Consider the following 19,609-nt stretch of genomic DNA (forward strand, 5'->3'; position numbering starts at 1 on the left):
ACACAGAATTCAGCACTTATAACTAAAACAACATAAAAAGTAATAAAAGATAGTTATGAGTCCTTGAGTCGTTTTTTGGTGATCCGGATGGAAAATCTTGCTTTGGATCAATGCACAATGAGGCGTTCTTGAGTAATTAAAGCGTTTCTAACTTGTTTGATTGACTGGTGTGTTTGTGTGTGAAGGTTTGGGCAAACTAGTATTTTCCAAGGGTTTGGTGTTTGATTTTTGTGCCTCTGGTTCAACTGGTATTATCCCCCTTTTATCTAGGTTGTCCTAGGGATTCCATTTATAGAGGCTTAGGTTGACCTCGAGTTTACTAGGTGTTAGCGTCAGAATTGTGCGTGTGTGTTGAGTGATAGCTTTAGAACTCTAATCAGGATTAGCATTAAGTTTAACATTTATCTTTACAATTTTATCAATTAAATTCGAATTAAATCTTGCATGCTAAGTAAAAGGAGTCTAAAATTTTATTTTAGTGCCCGAAAGTATTAAAAATGGCTTATGCTACCCTAAGGGTTTGGGTATGGTCAATATCAATCTGTCAAACTTGCAAATTGACCCATAAACTTCTAAGATATTGCAATTACTCTGATTTCTTAGACTTAGGCTACAATTTGTTTGGATTTTATTAGTTATTTAGAGCTAATTACATTTTAATGCCTCAAGTTCGCAATTGTGCACTGATCACGCCTGTTTGAATTCAAATAGACAGATCGATAAGTATAGCTAACCAGCGAACGAATTTTTCTAGATATCATCATTGGACGCTTTAGTCCCTTATCACTTTTTACCTATTCGAAAAATAGATGGCTACAGGAGTATCACCCTCGAATCACCTATATAAAAGATAATGTCACTGCAAGTCACAGGACATGTGTACAATCACGAACTAGATGACATAAAATTTACTTTGATGAAATACCATGTATAAGTTATCTAGCATCACATGTTCAACTCACTCAATCCCTTGAGTCTCCACATGTTTATTTTTATCACCATCGAGTAGTATGAGACTCATTACTTCCTATAATTGGTAACTTTTTATTATTCAAAAGAATAAATAGAGATAGCGATCTTTCCGGGATAATGCGATGTCCTTATTTGTAGGATCCCATCGATCGTGAACAGTTATTTAGATCATTTGTATACCTAAATTTGTCTCTCATATTCATAACACCATAAGAATAGATTATATCACAATATGATAAGCACAATACGTAATAAATGAACACTTAGTTGATGAGACACTTAGTTCAAATAAAACATATATATTTTTCTTTGCCACACATGATTGAATTTTTACAAGTATACATACAAAATGGCTCTAGGACACATACTACTAACATAAGGAACAATAAGGAGGAAGTTGTGGTCAAGAAAGCAGAGAAGGTAAGAAGCATGAGTGACGTTTCCTGAGGAGAGGTCAGATTTTGCGACGATTGGCATCCCGAGTCCCCAAGAAAAATGACATGCCATTTTGGTAGAATCAGAGCACCATAGCTCGACGTGGTGAAAGCGTTTTAACATTAAATCGATCGGATTTTGGGCTGGTACGAACGAACTTGGGCAATCCAAAAAGCTTGAAGCCGTCTTGCGATGATGCAAAACCAAACCGACTTCTGCAAATTAAAGCCAACGATTATAATCAATTGAAAACTTATTGGCAATTTTCTATTAATCTGTAGTTATGTTACTAAAGTGTCAATTATATAAACGAACACATGAAAACACAAAAGCTAGCTACTTTGAGTTTTTAATTGGCTTAACCCATCTAAAGGTCCCTGTACTTTACACTTTTTTTTCGTATGTCCTTATACTTCATATTTGTATTATCTGGTCCTCCTACTTACCTATTTTTGATTTTTAGGTCCTTTTTGAGTTTTTTCCAGTCCCTGTACTTACAATTTTTTTTCTTCTAGTCACTCTACTTACAATCTTTTTTTCCTCCAGTCACACAAAAGGACTGAAAAAAACTCAAAAAGGACCTTAAAATAAAAAATAGGTAAGTAGAGGGACAAGGTAATATAAAAATGAAATATAAGGACCTACCGAAAAAAATATAAAGTACAGGGACCTCTAGATGGATTTGGCCTTTTCAATTAACGCCATGTCTATTTACATTTAGGTAAAATTAGCAAAGTGCAAATTACAAATTTAACTCATTAACATTGCATTTGTACGCGCTTGGCTTCATAATATTTTTATTTTTGAACATCTTTCGTATGCATGCTTTTGCTTCAACCAAATGGGACAGGAAGTTCCATGGATGCTCTAAAAATTTAAATAGAGCGAGAGATCAAATTATTAATGATCCTTTTATACATTGTCGAATCAAATTATTAATGCTGAGTTGGCATTGACATGGCAGACATGTTAGCATTAAATTAGTTCGATCGAAAAAAACGGCTACAAACGGTACCAAATATTTTAAAACAGGCTAAATAACTTGACTTTTTAAATGTATGGATATAATTGACAACACCCGCAAATGTTTGCTAGTTTTGGGCAATTAAGTTTAATTAATATAGTTTTAAATTCTTTTGTTAATTAAATTAGAACTTATAATTATTGTATTTTTAAAACTATATAATTAATGTATTTTAAAAATTTATAATTAATGTATTCAAAAACTATAATTAATATATTTTAAAACTTTGTTGTTGGACAAACTATTTAATATAATCAGCATATAAATATAATTATCTATATTTTAACAATTATAATAATTATAAAATATACAAGTTATTTATGTATTGAACTAGACTTAATCACCAAAAAAAACTCACCTTTTAGCCTCTTTTCAGCTGCACCCTGATATTGCAATTTTATCAGTTGCATCCAAATTTGTACCTTTATGTTTCAGTTACACCCTCAAAATTAAATTGAACTCTTTTTTACTCGAAAAACATTTATAAAAATCCTTATAAAGTATTCGTTTGAACTCTTTTCCACACAATATTAAAAATGGATGACTTATTTTAACTTTTTCCAAATGGAAAAGAAATAAATTTAGTAGTTGAGGGTGTAATTAAAGCTCAAAAGTGCGAATTTGGGTACAATCGATAAAATTATAACGTCAGGGTACATTTGAAAAAGGAATAAAAGATGCGATTTTTTTTGGTGATTAAGCCATTAAACTATAATTTTGTTTCTTAAATACGGCACTCTACAATTAATATGTTTTATTCCTAGTATCTACCATGGCATTGTACTCCTAAAGAATTTCTTGCCAAAACAGAGAAACAATTGCTACGTTCTTGCTGAAAAGTAGAAGGAAGGAAGAATTTTTTTTTTTTGAGTTGAGGAGAAAAGAATAGTAAGGGGTTTACTGCGCATAGGTACCCATCTCCATGTGTGCGACAGTCGCTCAATTTGACCAAATATTAGTGATATGCACCGTAATACGGCGCGTAACATTAATATTCCTGACCGTTCTTCCGAGCTGGTAGCCACTGTGGAAGAAACGTGTGATGCGCTGCGTACAACAACGTAAAATGGGCTATGCGCCTTTTGTTTTGGTTGCTTATCCGATTTTCAGGGTTTCGTTCTGGCGCATTCAGATTTGACCCGCGTCGTGCACTTAGCATGATGAGTGAGTCTGCTAATAGGAATTTTTACAATTACAAAGTTCAAACTCGAAATTTTTCTTAAATGATTTCAAGCTGTTGACCACTCGGACAAATCACGACATAGCTCCAAAGAAAACACATATATAGAAATATGTTCAAACTAGGCATAAAAGTGAATTTAAATTCTCAACTTGAGTCAAACAGGAAATTGTCCCCAACTTTTCAATCTTAAATTTTTAAATTTCTTTTAAAATAACAATTAAAATTAAAGTCAAAATATAAAGTAGAAAAGGTTGCGATGCAACTTAACTTTGCGCTGAGTACTATATGTATGTTGCAAAGTTCTGTTTTGAATACACACTCATTTGCTATGAAAAAGTGCACGGTGGATTCACAATCAGCTTCCAATGCTATCATGCTCTATTGAATGGACAAATATATTATCAATTTTATTAATTAGGATTGCTACAATTTTCGGACTCTATTCGTAGTGTTAGAATGAGGCCATTTTGTTGTTGTAGGACTGCTTGAAATGACAATAATTGTACAACTTTTTATGTTAGTTGGATTTATCTATATTGCTGTATTTTTGGAGCACTAATAATATGTTTTCATTTGAAGAGCAGATCCTCTTTATTTATTTTTCTTCTAAGATAGAGTTAATAATGAAGATTCGACTTACAAAATGAAAGTCATATAACAAAAACTTACATATGATCTTTCAAAAAATTAAACTTCAAAATAATAGGTAACAAAAAGAATACAAGCAAAAAAAATCGAAAAACAAGAAATTCTAGACATAAATCCTCAAACTTAACACAACAATTCGTTGAAAGGGTATTTTGATATTTTTTTTGTGCCGATTTGTCATTCAAACCGCTTGATCCGTTGAAGTTTACTATTTTTGATTTTCGATTTTCATCTTCATTGAAACTCTATAGAGATAGATCCATATCCTTTTTATTTCTTAGATCTACAAGTTAAAAAACAAACACTAAAATTTCTTGTGGATCTAAGAAATTTAATCAAAGAACGGAAAAAGACTTAAACTTTATATTAACAAGACCAAAACCCAAATCAAACAAGAACTAGACTTTAAATTTTAGATTTATTGAGCTAAAATAGTAGATCTATAATAACTAGTGATATGGGCGGCACCCTCAAAAAGATGAAGAGAAGGAGTTTTTTTAAAGAGAAGTGAGAGTAACAAATTTTAAAGAGAGAGAGAGGCCTTCTAGTTCTACCCTCGTTATTCATTTTAGAATTTTTAAGCTTTAAATTTAAATCTATATCTATATCTTTATATTTATATAATTGAGAGGAACAACGGAGTTCTCTCATTGATTCTCACCAAACGGAGCTCTCTCATTGATCCTTATCAAATAGAATTTTCTTATTAATTCTCACTAAATAAAAAATTCTCATGAATTCCAACTTTATCTAAACTACTTGAATTATCTATTTTAATTTTATGAGTCTTTAATTTATTTTATCTTTTTTTTATCAACTTCTTAGCATCTATATTATACGGTAATTAATATTCAAATTAATAAAGCAACGATCAAACTTTAGGAGTACTATAGTTTTGGGTTGACAATGTCATTTGCATTGTTAAGTATTGAAGTCATGCCCTAACTCTATATTTGACCTCATTAAAAGAATTATCAATCTTTTAACTTTTATTTAAAATTAAATTTTCTAATAGAAGTATTTATTGTTAAAATTAAGAAATATTTGTTTGGGTTTTAATTTGCCTCAATAATTTATTGATTATTTTACTTTTTACTTTTTACTAAAAACTTATTATTTATAATTTTTTTTAATTTGTAATTATAAAATTAATCACTAAATAAAAAATTCTCATGAGTTCCAACTTTATCTAAACTAATTGAATTATCTATTTCAATTTTATGAGTCTTTAATTTATTTTACCTTTTTTTTATCAACTTCTTAACATCTTTATTATACGGTAATTAATATTCAAATTAATAAAGCAACGATCAAATTTTAGGAGCACTATAATTTTGGGTTGACAATGTCATTTGCATTGTTAAGTTTTGAAGTCATGCCCAAACTCTATATTTGACCTCATTAAAAGAATTATCAATCTTTAACTTTTATTTACAATTATATTTTCTAATAGAAGTATTTATTGTTAAAACTAAAAAATATTTGTTTGGGTTTTAATTTGCCTCAATAATTTATTGATTATTTTACATTTTACTTTTTACTAAAAACTTATTATTTATAATTTCTTTTAATTTGTAATTATAAAATTAATCACTAAATAAAAAATTCTCACGAGTTCCAACTTTATCTAAACTACTTGAATTATCTATTTTAATTTTATGAGTCTTTAATTTATTTTACCTTTTTTTATCAACTTCTTAACATCTATATTATACGGTAATTAATATTCAAATTAATAAAGCAACGATCAAACTTTATGAGCAGTATAGTTTTGGGTTGACAATGTCATTTGCATTGTTAAGTATTGAAGTCATGACTCATGCCCAAACTCTATATTTGACCTCATTAGATGGCTCTCCCCTCTCTCCTCCAAAACCCCACCAAAAACCCTAACCCCACCAAAAACCCTAACCCTATTCAAACCTCGAACCATGCATCCCATGCACTGATCAAGGCAACGCAGCAACAACGGAGCTTCCATGCTTACCCAGACGAACCCAGGGTGATTTACTTTGAGAATTACCCAAAAATATGGAGATATCATGATTTGGAGAAAGTATTTGCAAGGTATGGTGTCAAGGGCAGAGTTTCTCTAGCTACGAAACTCACAAAACGGAACGTCAGTTTTGGTTTCTTTAGACCGGATTCGGATAGATCCACAGTTTCAATTATTGAGCAGCTAAACCTAATCTGTATTGGGCGATTTAAGCTTCGTGCGTACCTCGCAAAATTTCCAGCAAAACCAGCGAATCTGCTGCAAGTTCGTGAACGGAAACCTACTATTCAGCAAAGCAAACCTATTTTATCACCAGCACTGCGTGATAACAGATCTTACCGTGATGTGTTCACAAAAGGGGCGATTGCTGAGGCTTCTTCGAGCAAGGAAGCTGAGGTTTCATATGATATGAAATTAAGGCTATCGAATCAGATTATTACCGGAGTAGCAACGGATGTGGATTGGATTCAAAGGTCTATTGTTGCTAGGGCCAACAACATCGAATCGATTTCGGAGGCGCAACGTTTTCTATCAAATCATAATATTGATCTTGAGAAATTGTCATTCATGGGAGGTAATCTTTTGTTATTAACTTTTAATTCTGCTATTGTTGCTAACAATTTTATGCAGACTGTTGATTGTTCTCTCAAGGATTACTTCCAATCCTTTGTTTGGGCAAAGAATTTCGATCATGTCTGTAACCGTCTAGTGTGGATTTCAATATCTGGGTTACCTATTTGCTTGTGGTCTGCTGTTATGTTTGAGAAAATAGGTAACATGGTAGGGGAGACGGTTTTGATTGATCCAGACATCACGAATAGAAAGCGGATCGATATTGGTTGTGTTCTTATCTCGACCTATTGCAGACATATTAGTCACTCGCTGGAAGTGATTTGTGGTGATAAATCCTATCCTGTATTTATCAAGGAAATTGACAAGCCAATCGACTTTATTGTGCATGGTGATAAATATGAATCCTCGGTTATGGAGTGTGAGCAATCTATCCCTAGCATTAATTTGCTTGATTCTTTCAACACGGAGGTTGCTGAAACGGTTATAGAAGAGGAGTCGTTTCATGATCACATGCTTGGAGGGGCTCTCATTGATCGTATTGGTGAGTGTAATCGTTCCTTGCATTTTGAGGAACCGATTATTGAGGAAACGACCAAACTTCAGGGAATGGATTCTCAGGGAATGTTTATTAATAACAATATGTTATTAATAACAGTTATGTCGGACAGATTTCAGAATCTTCAGGAGGAGCAGATTATGAACAGTGCAGCCTCAACGCAGCAGGTTTTAAACGGTGAAAAGCAGACTCTAACAGCTATGTCGGACAGATTTCAGAATCTTCAGGAGGAGCAGATTATGAACAGTGCAGCCTCAACGCAGCAGGTTTTAAACGGTGAAAAGCAGACTCTAGACGGTGAACAGCAGGTTTTGAATGATGCACAGAACCAGCAACTGACGCCAAACAGTGAAGAAAATATGCAGCAGTCTACGGGTATTGATCATCAGCTGATCGTGGAATTAGCACCTGTGCAACAGATTTTGTATGAAGAAATTACACATAAACAGCAATCTTCAAACAGATTGCAGCAGGATCATTTATGCGTAGAAGACCAGCGGATATGTGTACCTGTTCAGCAGGATGCTTTAAATGAGAACGACACACAGCAGGTTGTTGAATCTCCGACTTCTTATCAAAGAATTGGAGATGTGGTTGGTGATAAAATTACAGTCTCTAAACGTCAAGTTAAGAAAATTGATAGATTGGGACAAATTCTATCATGCTCCACCAAAGAGCTGATAAGCGGAGATGATTTATCGGATGCTGATATTGTGAATATGAATCGAATTAATGGCGTCGATAAAGAGTCTTCAGAGGTATCAACACAAGAAGATGAGGTAAGCAAGACATGGCAAATCGGGCATGATCTGGGTATTCTACAACGTGAAACCAGATCAGCAACTTTGCGCAAATTAGCGCAAAAAATGGGTTCTACTACTGGAATTCAACAAAATTAAGGTTCTTTTTCCTTTCGAGGTTTTTTTCCTGTCCATGTCTTTGCCCCTATCTTTTGTTTCCTGGAATTGCAGAGAAGGGTTATTTAACAGTAGAAAGCAGAAATTTATCCGTCGAATGGTTACCACTCATGACTTATTGTTTATTGGTCTTGTGGAGTCCAAGAAAGAAACTGTTGATAATTTTCTAATCCGCAATTTATGGCCTCATTTGGATTTTGGTTTTGACTGGATTCCTTCCGTGGGTGCTTCTGGTGGTTTAGTTCTCATTTGGAACTCTGTCCTGATTAGTAATGCCACGATTACTAAGGGTTCTAGATGGATTGCTTTTGACTTCGTCTTTGATTTTATTCGCTACCGTCATATTCTTGTTTATGCAAGCAATATTTCTTCTGAGAGATTGTTGTTATGGCAAGAGCTTTCTCATCTCATGGGGTTTTTAGGAACAATTCTTATCAGTGGGGACTTTAATGACATCCTTTTGCCAGAGGATAGGTGGAATAGTACTGGATTTACTCCTTCGATGTTGGCTTTTCGGGATTTTATCAACAGTTCAGAGCTGATGGATCTTCCACTTCAGGGAAGGCTATTTACATGGCAAAATTCTCTTTCGAAATCTCGTATTGACAGGTTTAGTTTCTGCTTCCGCCGGCACCATTTGGCCTCATATGACGTTGTCGGCTTTACCTAGAGGTCAGTCGGATCATGTTCCTATTCATTTTCGAAGTGCTAATGCTTTTGACTGGGGGCCTAAGCCTTTTCGCTCAATTGATTCGTGGTGGGAACATGAGGATTTCGGTAATTTTGTTGCTGAGAGTTGGACTTCAGTTTGTCAAAATTCTCCACATCTCATTCAGAGGTTAAGAGAACTGAGACAAAAAATTAAAATTTGGAATTCAGAGGTTTTCGGTGATCAGAATAAACGCATTAAGGAGCTTTCTCAAGAAATTCTTGTTAAAGAAATTGTTGCAGAATCCGAGCTACTTACTGAGGCTGAAAAGGTAGAGATGACTAGGCTTAAATCCGATCTATGGAATGCTGAGAGGAGGGTTGATTCTTTATGGGTTCAGAAGTCCAGGCTGAAATGGAATGTTGACGGGGACAGAAACACTAAGTTTTTTCATAGTGTGGCTTCTACGCATTATAGAAACAACCACATCTCTTCTATTCAAGTTGACGACGTTACTTATGTTGAGCCTAAGGATATCAGATTCCACATCAGGGATTTCTTTTGTAATCTTTACAGACAGAGGGAAAGAGTAGTTTATGACTTATCGGGGTTGGCCTTTTCAAAAGTCACGGAACCGCAGGCTGATCTTCTGACTAGATCGTTTATAGAAAGTGAGATTTTTAGCGCTCTTTGTTCTTGTGGTGAAAAAAAGGCTCCTGGACCTGATGGTTTAAATTTCTTTTTTTACCGGAGAGCTTGGCCTTTTATGAAGGATGCAATTGTTGATTTCTTTTCTGGTTTTTTTCGATTTAATACTTTGCCTAAAGGTGTTAACTCCTCCTTCATGGTTCTTATTCCAAAAGTGGCAGGGTCATCCAATATCAAGGACTACAGACCTATCAGTCTAGTTCATGGCCTCCTTAAGCTTCTGTCGAAGGTTCTTTCTCGAAGACTCGCACCTCTTCTGACTAATTTAATATCTGACAGTCAGCATGCTTTTTTAAAAGGGAGAAGTATTCTGGAGTGCTCCATGATAGCTAATGAGCTTATTCATTCAGCGTCGCATAGGAAGGAGAAATTGCTTGTTCTAAAGCTTGATTTCCACAAAGCTTTTGACAGTATCGATTGGGACTATTTGATCACCGTGATGCGATGTATGAACTTTCCTGACAAATGGATTGAGTGGATGGTTAGTTGTTTTTCCTCGGCTAATACCTCAGTTCTTGTCAATGGCAGTCCGATTGATCCCATTCCTCTCCAACGAGGAGTTCGGCAGGGTGATCCGATCTCCCCTTATCTGTTCGTCCTTGCTGTTGAAGGATTAAAACGGATGCTTGACCGCTCTAATGGTTTGGGACTCACTCAGGGTTATTGTTACTCAGAGGATCATGACCCTATCTCTCTCCTCCAGTTTGCGGATGACACAATTCTTTTCATTCCATTTGATATGGAAAAGTTAAGGAATTTGACTCGTATCCTTCGCTGTTTTGAATTGATCTCTGGTTTGACGATTAATTTTCACAAAAGTTCCATCTCGGGAGTTAATGTGAATCAGATTGATTTATTATTGGCAGCCCAGACAGTAGGCTGTAAGGTTGATTCTTTCCCTCTGAAGTACCTTGGTCTTCCTCTTACAAATAGAAAGCTTTCCATTAATTCGTGGGACAGTGTGGTTGAGCGTTTTAAGTCAAGATTGGCTCTCTGGAAAGGTTCTCTGCTTTCTCCTGCAGGAAGGTTAGTCCTTATTAAGTCAGTTTTATTTAGCGTGCCGGTCTATTACATGTCCATTTTTAGCATGCCCATTCATATTCAGAAACAGTTAGAGTCGTATATGATGCGTTTTCTATGGAAGGGAGATGGGTTTGCTAGATCTCTTAGTAAGGTTGCTTGGAAGGTTATTTGTCAGGATTTCGCTAATGGGGGTTTGGGTATTTCTAATCTTCATCTTAGAAATCAAAGCCTTCTCCTAAAATGGATTTGGAATTTGAGAATTAATAATGGTAGCTAATTATGGTTGAAGGTGGTGTCCAATTGTTCTTCGGTTGTTAATTGGAATTTTTTAATCCATGGCGATGCGAAAAAAATGTCATTTATTTGGAAGGGCATAAAGAAAAGTTGTTGCAATGATATCAAAGTTTGGAGTATTTTTATAAATAATTTAAAATATTCTATTGGTGATGGAGCAAGTATTTCGTTGTGGAATGACAATTGGCTCGGTAATGGCTCGTCGCTTCAGTTATTTCTGCGGCTTTATAACCTTTCTAATCAAAAAGACGCTACTATTCGTGATGTGTGGGATACGGGTTGGCGTTGGAGACGTCGTTTAAGAGGAGCTGAAAACTTAATTTTGAGTGAACTTCAATCCCATTTTAATGCAGTAAACGTCACTTTGGGATTGCAAGACAGGGTTTTTTGGAATTCAAAGTCAAAAATATTTAGCTCAGCTTCTTTTATATTGCTTTTCAATCAATCTTTTGGCCCGGTTTCAGTTGTGGATCCTATTACTGTTAGAAGAGCTGCTGTTTCTCTTGTTAATCAACCTGAGGTTACTGATCATCGTCCGTCTGCTGCTGCTGCTGCACTTGAAGATGAAAGTCGTGCTTCGGATTTTACACCCCAACCTGCTGCTGCTGCTTCAGACCGTCACTCTTCTACTTTCAGACCTGCTGCTGCTGATGGTTATTTATCCCTTCTCCGTTCTGTTAACCTTCCTTCTACCTCCAGACCTGTTGCTGCTTCTCTAGTTCACCGCCGTTCAGTTGTCGCGCCTCACTGGACTGCTGTTGTCTCCGGTCTTGGTTCTGTGTCCACTGTTGTTCCTGGAAATCAAATTTCTGCTGCTGTTAATGATGAACGTCGCTCTCCTTCAGCTGGTCATATTCCTTCTACTGCAATTCATGATTTTAGACATGATGGGATTTATCGTTTGTTTGATCTAGCATGGAAATCTTGTGCGCCTCCAAAAGTCAAATTTTTTATTTGGCTAGCCTTGCATGGTAGGCTACCGTCTTTGGATTTTTTAGCTTTACGCTCTATAGTCTCGGTCGATAATTCAGTTTGTTCGCTCTGTGGTGTGATTGAGACCCAAGATCATCTCCTCATTCATTGTCTTTTTGCTCGAAGTATTTGGTGTAGCATTCTCCGAAAACTTGATATTCTTTGGTCTTTTCCAAACTCTTTTGGTGATTTTATGGTTCAATGGTTGAATATCATCCCAAAAGAGCCTTTTTGGAAGCTCTGGCAAGTTTTCTCGTTCTTGGTTTTATGGGAGATATGGAAATGCAGGAACATCAGAGTTTTTCAGCTTAAAGATTCAAGCAAAGAGACGACGATCTTTTATTGTTTCACTAAGGCAGCTTTTATTTTTAAATGTTGTAATAGGGATTTCAGTTACTCGGGCTTGGATTTTTTTAGAAATCCTTTTTGTATTCTGTTTTCGGACAGATGACTTTGTTTTTTTAGGCCTTCCTCTAAAGTCGTAGCCTCTAGTGTGCCACCTTGAGTGTGCCACTTCTTGTGCGAAAGCTTATGAGTTAAGGTCTTTTGCCACTTCTTGTGGCTTTAATATACATACTACTCATCAAAAAAAAAAGAATTATCAATCTTTTAACTTTTATTTAAAATTATATTTTCTAATAGAAGTATTTATTGTTAAAACTAAGAAATATTTGTTTGGGTTTTAATTTGCCTCAATAATTTATTGATTATTTTACTTTTTTCTTTTAATTTGTGATTATAAAATTAATCGCTAAATAAAAAAATTTCATGAGTTCCAACTTTATCTAAACTACTTGAATTATCTATTTTAATTTTATGATTCTTTAATTTATTTTACCTTTTTTTATCAACTTCTCAACATCTATATTATACGGTAATTAATATTCAAATTAATAAAGCGACGATCAAACGTTAGGAGCACTATAGTTTTGGGTTGGTCTCTTTAACTATTTCAGAACCTTCAAGTTGTCTCATTCCTTCAATATACCAATACACTGGACTTCGACACTTTCTTCCATACAGTGCTTCATATGGAGCCATACCGATACTAGAATGAAAACTGTTATTGTAGGCAAATTCCATCAAGGGTAAATGATCATCCCAGTTCCCTTTGACCTCTAGTGCACAAGCTCTCATCATGTCTTCCAAAGTCTAAATGGTTCTCTCTAATTGCCCATCTGTATGCGGATGAAATGTTGTACTGAAATGTAACTTAGTACCCATAGTATTTTGTAAACTACTCCAAAAGTGTGAGTTAAACCGCAGATCTCTGTTAGGTACAATTGAAATAGGCACACCATGCAATCTAATAACCTCCGAAACATACAATGTAGCCAGTTTATCAAGGGAATCAGTCTGTTGAACAGGTAAGAAATGAGCAGATTTAGTGAGTCTATAAACAATAACCCAAATAAAATCAAGCTTTCTGAATGTACGTGGCAACCCAACAACAGAATCCATAGTTATTTTCTCCCATTTACACTCTGGTATGGCTAAAGAATGAAGTTTACCTGCAGTTTCCTGATGTTCTGCTTTCACTTGTTGACATGTTAAGCATTTAGCCACAAATTCTTACACGTATTTCTTCATTGTTGGCCACCAAGAAAAAGATTTCATATTTCTTTACATTTTAATACTTCCATGATGCATACTATAGGGTGCATTATGAGCTTCTTCTAATATATTCTTCCTCAAGTTCTCCACATTAGAACACAAACACGAATGCCATTTAATAAAAGACCATCGTCTCTGAAAACAAATTGATCATGTTTTCCTTGCTCAACCTTTATTCTCATCTTCTGTAAATAAGGATCTTCAAACTGAGTTTCTTCAATTTTATCTTCAATAGAAGGCTTCACTTGCAAGGTGGCTAATAAGATATCATCATGTGTGTCCAATCAAGTGTTCATTCCTCGAAGTGCAACTAAATATTCAATATCATAACAGAGCATACCTGCCATACGATCCACAACCTTTCAACTCAAAGCATCAGCAACAACATTTGCTTTTCCAGGATGGTAATTAATAGTACAGTCATAATCTTTTAGTAACTCAATCCATCTTCTTTGTCTTAAATTCAACTCTTTCTGTATAGAAATATATTTCAAGCTTTTGTGATCTGTGAAAACTTGAAACGTCTCACCATATATGTAATGTCTCCATGTCTTCAATGCATGCACTATGGCACCTAGTTCTAGATCATGTGTTGGATAATTCACTTTATGAGGTCGCAGTTGTCTAGAAGCATAAGCAATAACCTTTCCATTTTGCATTAATATACATCCAAAGCCTTGCTTTGATGCATCAGTGTAAACCACATAACCTCCATTTTCAGATGGTAAGGGAAGTATTGGTGTTGAAGTAAGCCTTTTTTTTTAATTCCTCAAAGCTTTTCTCACATGGGTCTATTTATTTGAAAGTCGCATTCTTCTTTAAAAAATTTGTCAATAGTTTTGCAATAACAGAAGAATCTTTCACAAATCTTCTGTAATACCCTGCTAAACTCAAAAAGCTTCGTGTAAAATTCTTTGGTGACTCCCATTCAAGAATATCTTTAATCTTTGATGGATCTGGTTGTACACCATGTTTTGAAATTATATGCCCCAAAAAGGCTATTTCTACCAACCAAAACTCACATCTACTAAACTTGGCGTAAAGCTGATTGTCTTCCAAAACTTGTAAGACAATTCTCAAATGTTGTTCATGTTCCTCATGGCTTCGAGAATATATAAGAATATCATCAATAAACACAATCACAAAATGATCCAAATACTGCTGAAACGTTTTGTTCATTAATGACATAAAAGCAGCTGGAGCATTCGTCAATCCAAATGACATCACAATAAACTCATAATGACCATACCTAGTCCTAAATGCAATTTTAGGAACAGACTTTTCATCAATTCGAAGTTGCCAATATACTGGCCGCAAATCAATTTTAGAGAACACCATGGCAACTCTCAATTGATCAAGTAAATCATCGATTATTGGCAATGGATATTTATTCTTTACATTAATTCTATTCAATTGCCTATAATCAATGCATAATCGCATACTACCATCTTTCTTCTTCACAAATAACATAGGTGCGCCCCAGGGAGAAATACTAGGCCCGATGAAACCCTTATCAAGTAGTTCTTCTAACTGTTTCTTGAGTTCTTTCAGTTCTAGTGGAGCCATTCTATATGGTGCTATAGAAATAGGAGCTGACCCAGGTATAATTTCAATTTCAAATTCGACCTCCCTATGTGGTGGCAATCCAGGCAAATCATCAAGAAACACATCTTGAAAGTCTCTCACTATTGGAATTTTTGAAACCCCAGACTAACTTTAGTCACATCCATCACACTAGCCAAATATGCTTGACACCCATCTTTAATTAAATGAAATGCAGTAACAGCAGAGATTAAACAATTAGGCACTGTTTTCCTTTCCCCAACAATCATCATTTTCATTTGCACTTGAATCTCCATGACTACTTTAGTTTGACAATCAACAATGGCTTGATGTTTTGACAACCAATCCATACCCAATATAACATCAAACTCTCTCAAGCGAATAACAACCAAATCAACTTGCAAGGTCATACCATCCACAACCATAGAACACGATTTTATCCTAGTATTTACAATAATAACACCTCTAGCAGGCATAGAAATATATATATTATGTTCCAATGGTTCTAATATGCCATGAACACATAATGCAAACTCATGTGATATAAATGAACATGTAGATCCAGGATCAATTAACACATGTGCATCACAGTTACAAATAGAAAATGTACCAGTAATCACATTAGGTGTAGTAGGTGCATCTTGCCTTGTCACTGCATATACTCTGTCTTGGGTATGAGGTTGGCCTGTATATCCAGACTGTATAGCTGAAGATGTTCCTCCTCCTCTATTACCTCTACCTCTTCCCCGGCCTACACCCACTTTGTGTATATTTTCACCCACACTACTCTGACCTATACCTTGAGATTCTCCAAGGAAACCTCTCTTGAGTGGACAATCTCTAACAATATGGCCGGGTTGAAGACAATTATAACACACAATAGGGGTTCTAACCCAAAACTCCCCTAAATGTACTCTACCACAAATTGCACACACTGGAGTGGATCCTACACTAACTGACCTTGTTGGTCGTTGTCTATTATCAAACCCAGTTGATGTATATCCACCTCTGCCAGATAACATTGATGTTGGCCTACTCGACTGACCTCTTCCCTTTCCTCTACAACCACTAGTATTTGAACTTGACCCCCTAAAAGAAAAGGAACTACCATGTCTTGAAGGAGCATGAAAAGTCCCGATCATTTTCTTCTTTTTAGACTCTATCTCACTCCTTTCAACTAGTATTTTTTCAGCCCTCTAAGCGACTTCAATCAATGCACTATAAGTAGGAGTCTTAACACCAATTTCTCTCGAATATCAATGTTCAAACCCCTTTCAAGTTTACTTCTTTTCCTTTCCTCAGTAGTTATTACCTCATGTGCAGACTTTGATACTCTGACAAATTGAAGTTCATATTCAGCCACTGATAACTCATTCTGCTTTAGTTCCATGAATTCAATTTTCTTTTTATAACGATACACTGGTGGCATGTACTTCTCACCAAATTCTCCGAGGAAATCATCCCAGGTTTAATTCAACGACCTATTCCCGCTTCCTGGAACTGTTTCCCACCAATCCAAAGCATCCTTCTCAAATAATGACTCTGCATATTTCCGCTTCTGCTGAGGAGCGCATTCACTTTTGTCTAAAACTCTCTTTGTATTTCTCATCCATTCTTCAGCTTCTGCAGGATCTATAGTACCTCCAAATGTCTCTGCCCCTTGTTTCCTAACTCTCTCATAGTTTTTGTCAATTTCTGGTTCTCGTGCTCGATGGTGCGGAGGTGCTGCCATTCTTTGCAATATTTCAATAAACTGTCGCAGCAAGGGATTTCATCTTACGGTGGAGCATTATCTTCAAATTGTTCTTGTTCATTAAAAAATGCATTTCCAGGACCATGCACAGACTCTACAGAAATTATGGGCCAATGGAATCATCTCCATGCTCATCCATCCTATAGAAGATGTAATACATCAATTAGATGTATATCATGTTATGCCAATATGCATCACAACTCTACGTCCTTAAGAAATCTAATCCCCACTCTAATACCACTTAATGTGACACCCTGTTAACTAAAATATTATTTACTCATAAAGTTATAACAAACACAACATAATACATTTTATACATTTCATTCTTCCAATCCAAAGATCATAAGAAGTTTTATTTAAATAAATCTTTTAAAATCACGGTTTCTAACATAGAACACATTGTTAACAGCCTCGACTCAAAGATGTTGAGGGAGATCCAACTTTTTGAGCATAGTTCGAGCCATTTCCACTAAAGTGCGGGTTTTCCTTTCAACAATTTGATTTTGTTGTGGAGTTCTAAGGGGATGAAAAATACCATTTTCATCATAAAAACTTTTTAAAAACTCATTTTGAAATTCATTTCCATTATCACTTTGAATGTTAGAAATGCACAAATCGTTCTCTTTTTGAATACGTTTTGCAAGAATTTTGAAAGCATTAAAAGCATCATTCTTATGAGCCAAGAAACTAACTCAAGTGAATCTAGAGTAATCATCATCAATCACATATGGATAATGCATGTCACGCAAACTAGCAACTCTATTGTGTCCAAATAAGTCCATGTGAAGCAATTGCAATGGTCTAAATATTGAAACCATATTTTTCAATTTAAAAGAGGACCTGTATTATTATCCCATTTTGCAAGGTCCACACACTTTGTCCTTGATAAATTATAGCTTAGGAAAACCATTAACCAGTTCATCCTTTCTTAACTCACTTAAGAGATCTAAACTAGCTTAACTAAATCTACAGTGCCAAAACCAAGATTCATCATTAAGTGACATCAAACAGTTAGCATCTTGGTTGTCAAGTTTCTCCGAATCAATTATATACATATTATCCTTTTGATGTCCTTTAAACATTACCATGTCATCAATATCTTGGGTGGCATAACAACCTTTAGAATAAAAAGTGACTTTGTAGCCATGGCCATATAATTGATTTACTCTCAAATGATTGTGTTTTAGTCCATTAACAAGCAACAAATTCTCAATATAAGGAGAGTTTGGATTACCTATCTTACCAACTCCAAGAATCTCTCCCTTTGCATTGTCTAAAAAAGTGACATTTTCTCTTTCTAGAAGAGAAACTCGTCATATGCCTGCAACAATCGCTATCGACATACCATTTGGTTTGAAGATTTGAGGTTTTGGATGGAACGTATAAGAGACAAACACAAGACTTAGGTATTCAAAGAACTGTGTGTCTTTGAAATACTACTAGAAAACAGTCATTTTAGCGACGGATTTTTCCGTCGCTAAATAACCAAAATCCGTCGCTAAACACGTTTAGCGACGGATTTGCAACGGAAACAGCCCGTCCCTATATTTTTTGTCGCAACGCTTGATAACAACGGAAAAAAAATTAGCGACGGATTTTGGTCTCCATTTTAGCGACTGAATTCTAAATCTGTCGCTAATTAGCGACGGATTTAGCGACGGATTTAAATCCGTCACTAATTTTAAAAAAATTGAAATTGTTTTTTAAAATTAAATCGTAAAATAAGTTTTTTATTTAATCATTCACCCCATCCGCGCCCTCCGTCACTCACCCACCCGCGTTAGATCACCCACCGGCACCCACCTGTCGAATTTTGCAAACTTCCCAGTAGGTCACTCATCCTTCCATTGCTCCCACTCAAGACTCTCTACCTTGTAGTTCTCCCGCGGATAACTCCACCTTGACCAACTTATATTCATGTTATATATATATGTATATTATACTTAAATGTAACTCATATTCATGTTATATATCTATGTTATATATTATTTTCCCGCTGTTTAATAAGTAATTATTTTTTTAATAAATGATTATTTTTTAATATATAATTATAATTTTTAATAAAAAATTTGTTTTAATAAATGATTTTTTTTAATAAATGATTATTTTTAATCCGTAATTAATTTTTTTAATAAATGATTTAATTTTAAAAAACAATTATTTTTTTAATAAATGATTATTTTTAATATATAATTATTATTTTTAATAAATAATTAATTTTTTAATAAATAATTAATTTTTTAATAATTTTTTATAAAAATATTACTTCTAGCGACAGATGCAATAATCTGTCGCTAAAAGTAGTCATTTAGCGACGGATTGAAAATTCGTCGTTAAATGTATTACTTTTAGCGACGGATTATTGCATCCGTCGCTAAATGTGAAATAAAATTTGGCGTCATTCATCCCGCCAAATTTATTTAGGATTTAGCGACAGATTAAAATTTCGTCGCTAAATCTGATTTTAGCGATGGATTTCAAATCCGTCGCTAAAATCCGTAGTTAATCGACCGTTTTTAAGTAGTGAAAGTTAGCATTAGAATAGTACGATAGGATCAATCTCAATAGGATTTTTCTCATATATCAATTGATATTATCGTGCCCGAATCTCATACAATGAGCATATTAAATATTATGGGTCATATGAGCATACTTGGGAGGATATTTGACTATAGAAGTCACACAAGTGTTGGCGTTAGCACAAGAATGATCATACATGTAAGCATGTG

Source organism: Mercurialis annua, linkage group LG7, assembly GCF_937616625.2.
Source record: "Mercurialis annua linkage group LG7, ddMerAnnu1.2, whole genome shotgun sequence".
Taxonomy (NCBI): domain Eukaryota; kingdom Viridiplantae; phylum Streptophyta; class Magnoliopsida; order Malpighiales; family Euphorbiaceae; genus Mercurialis; species Mercurialis annua.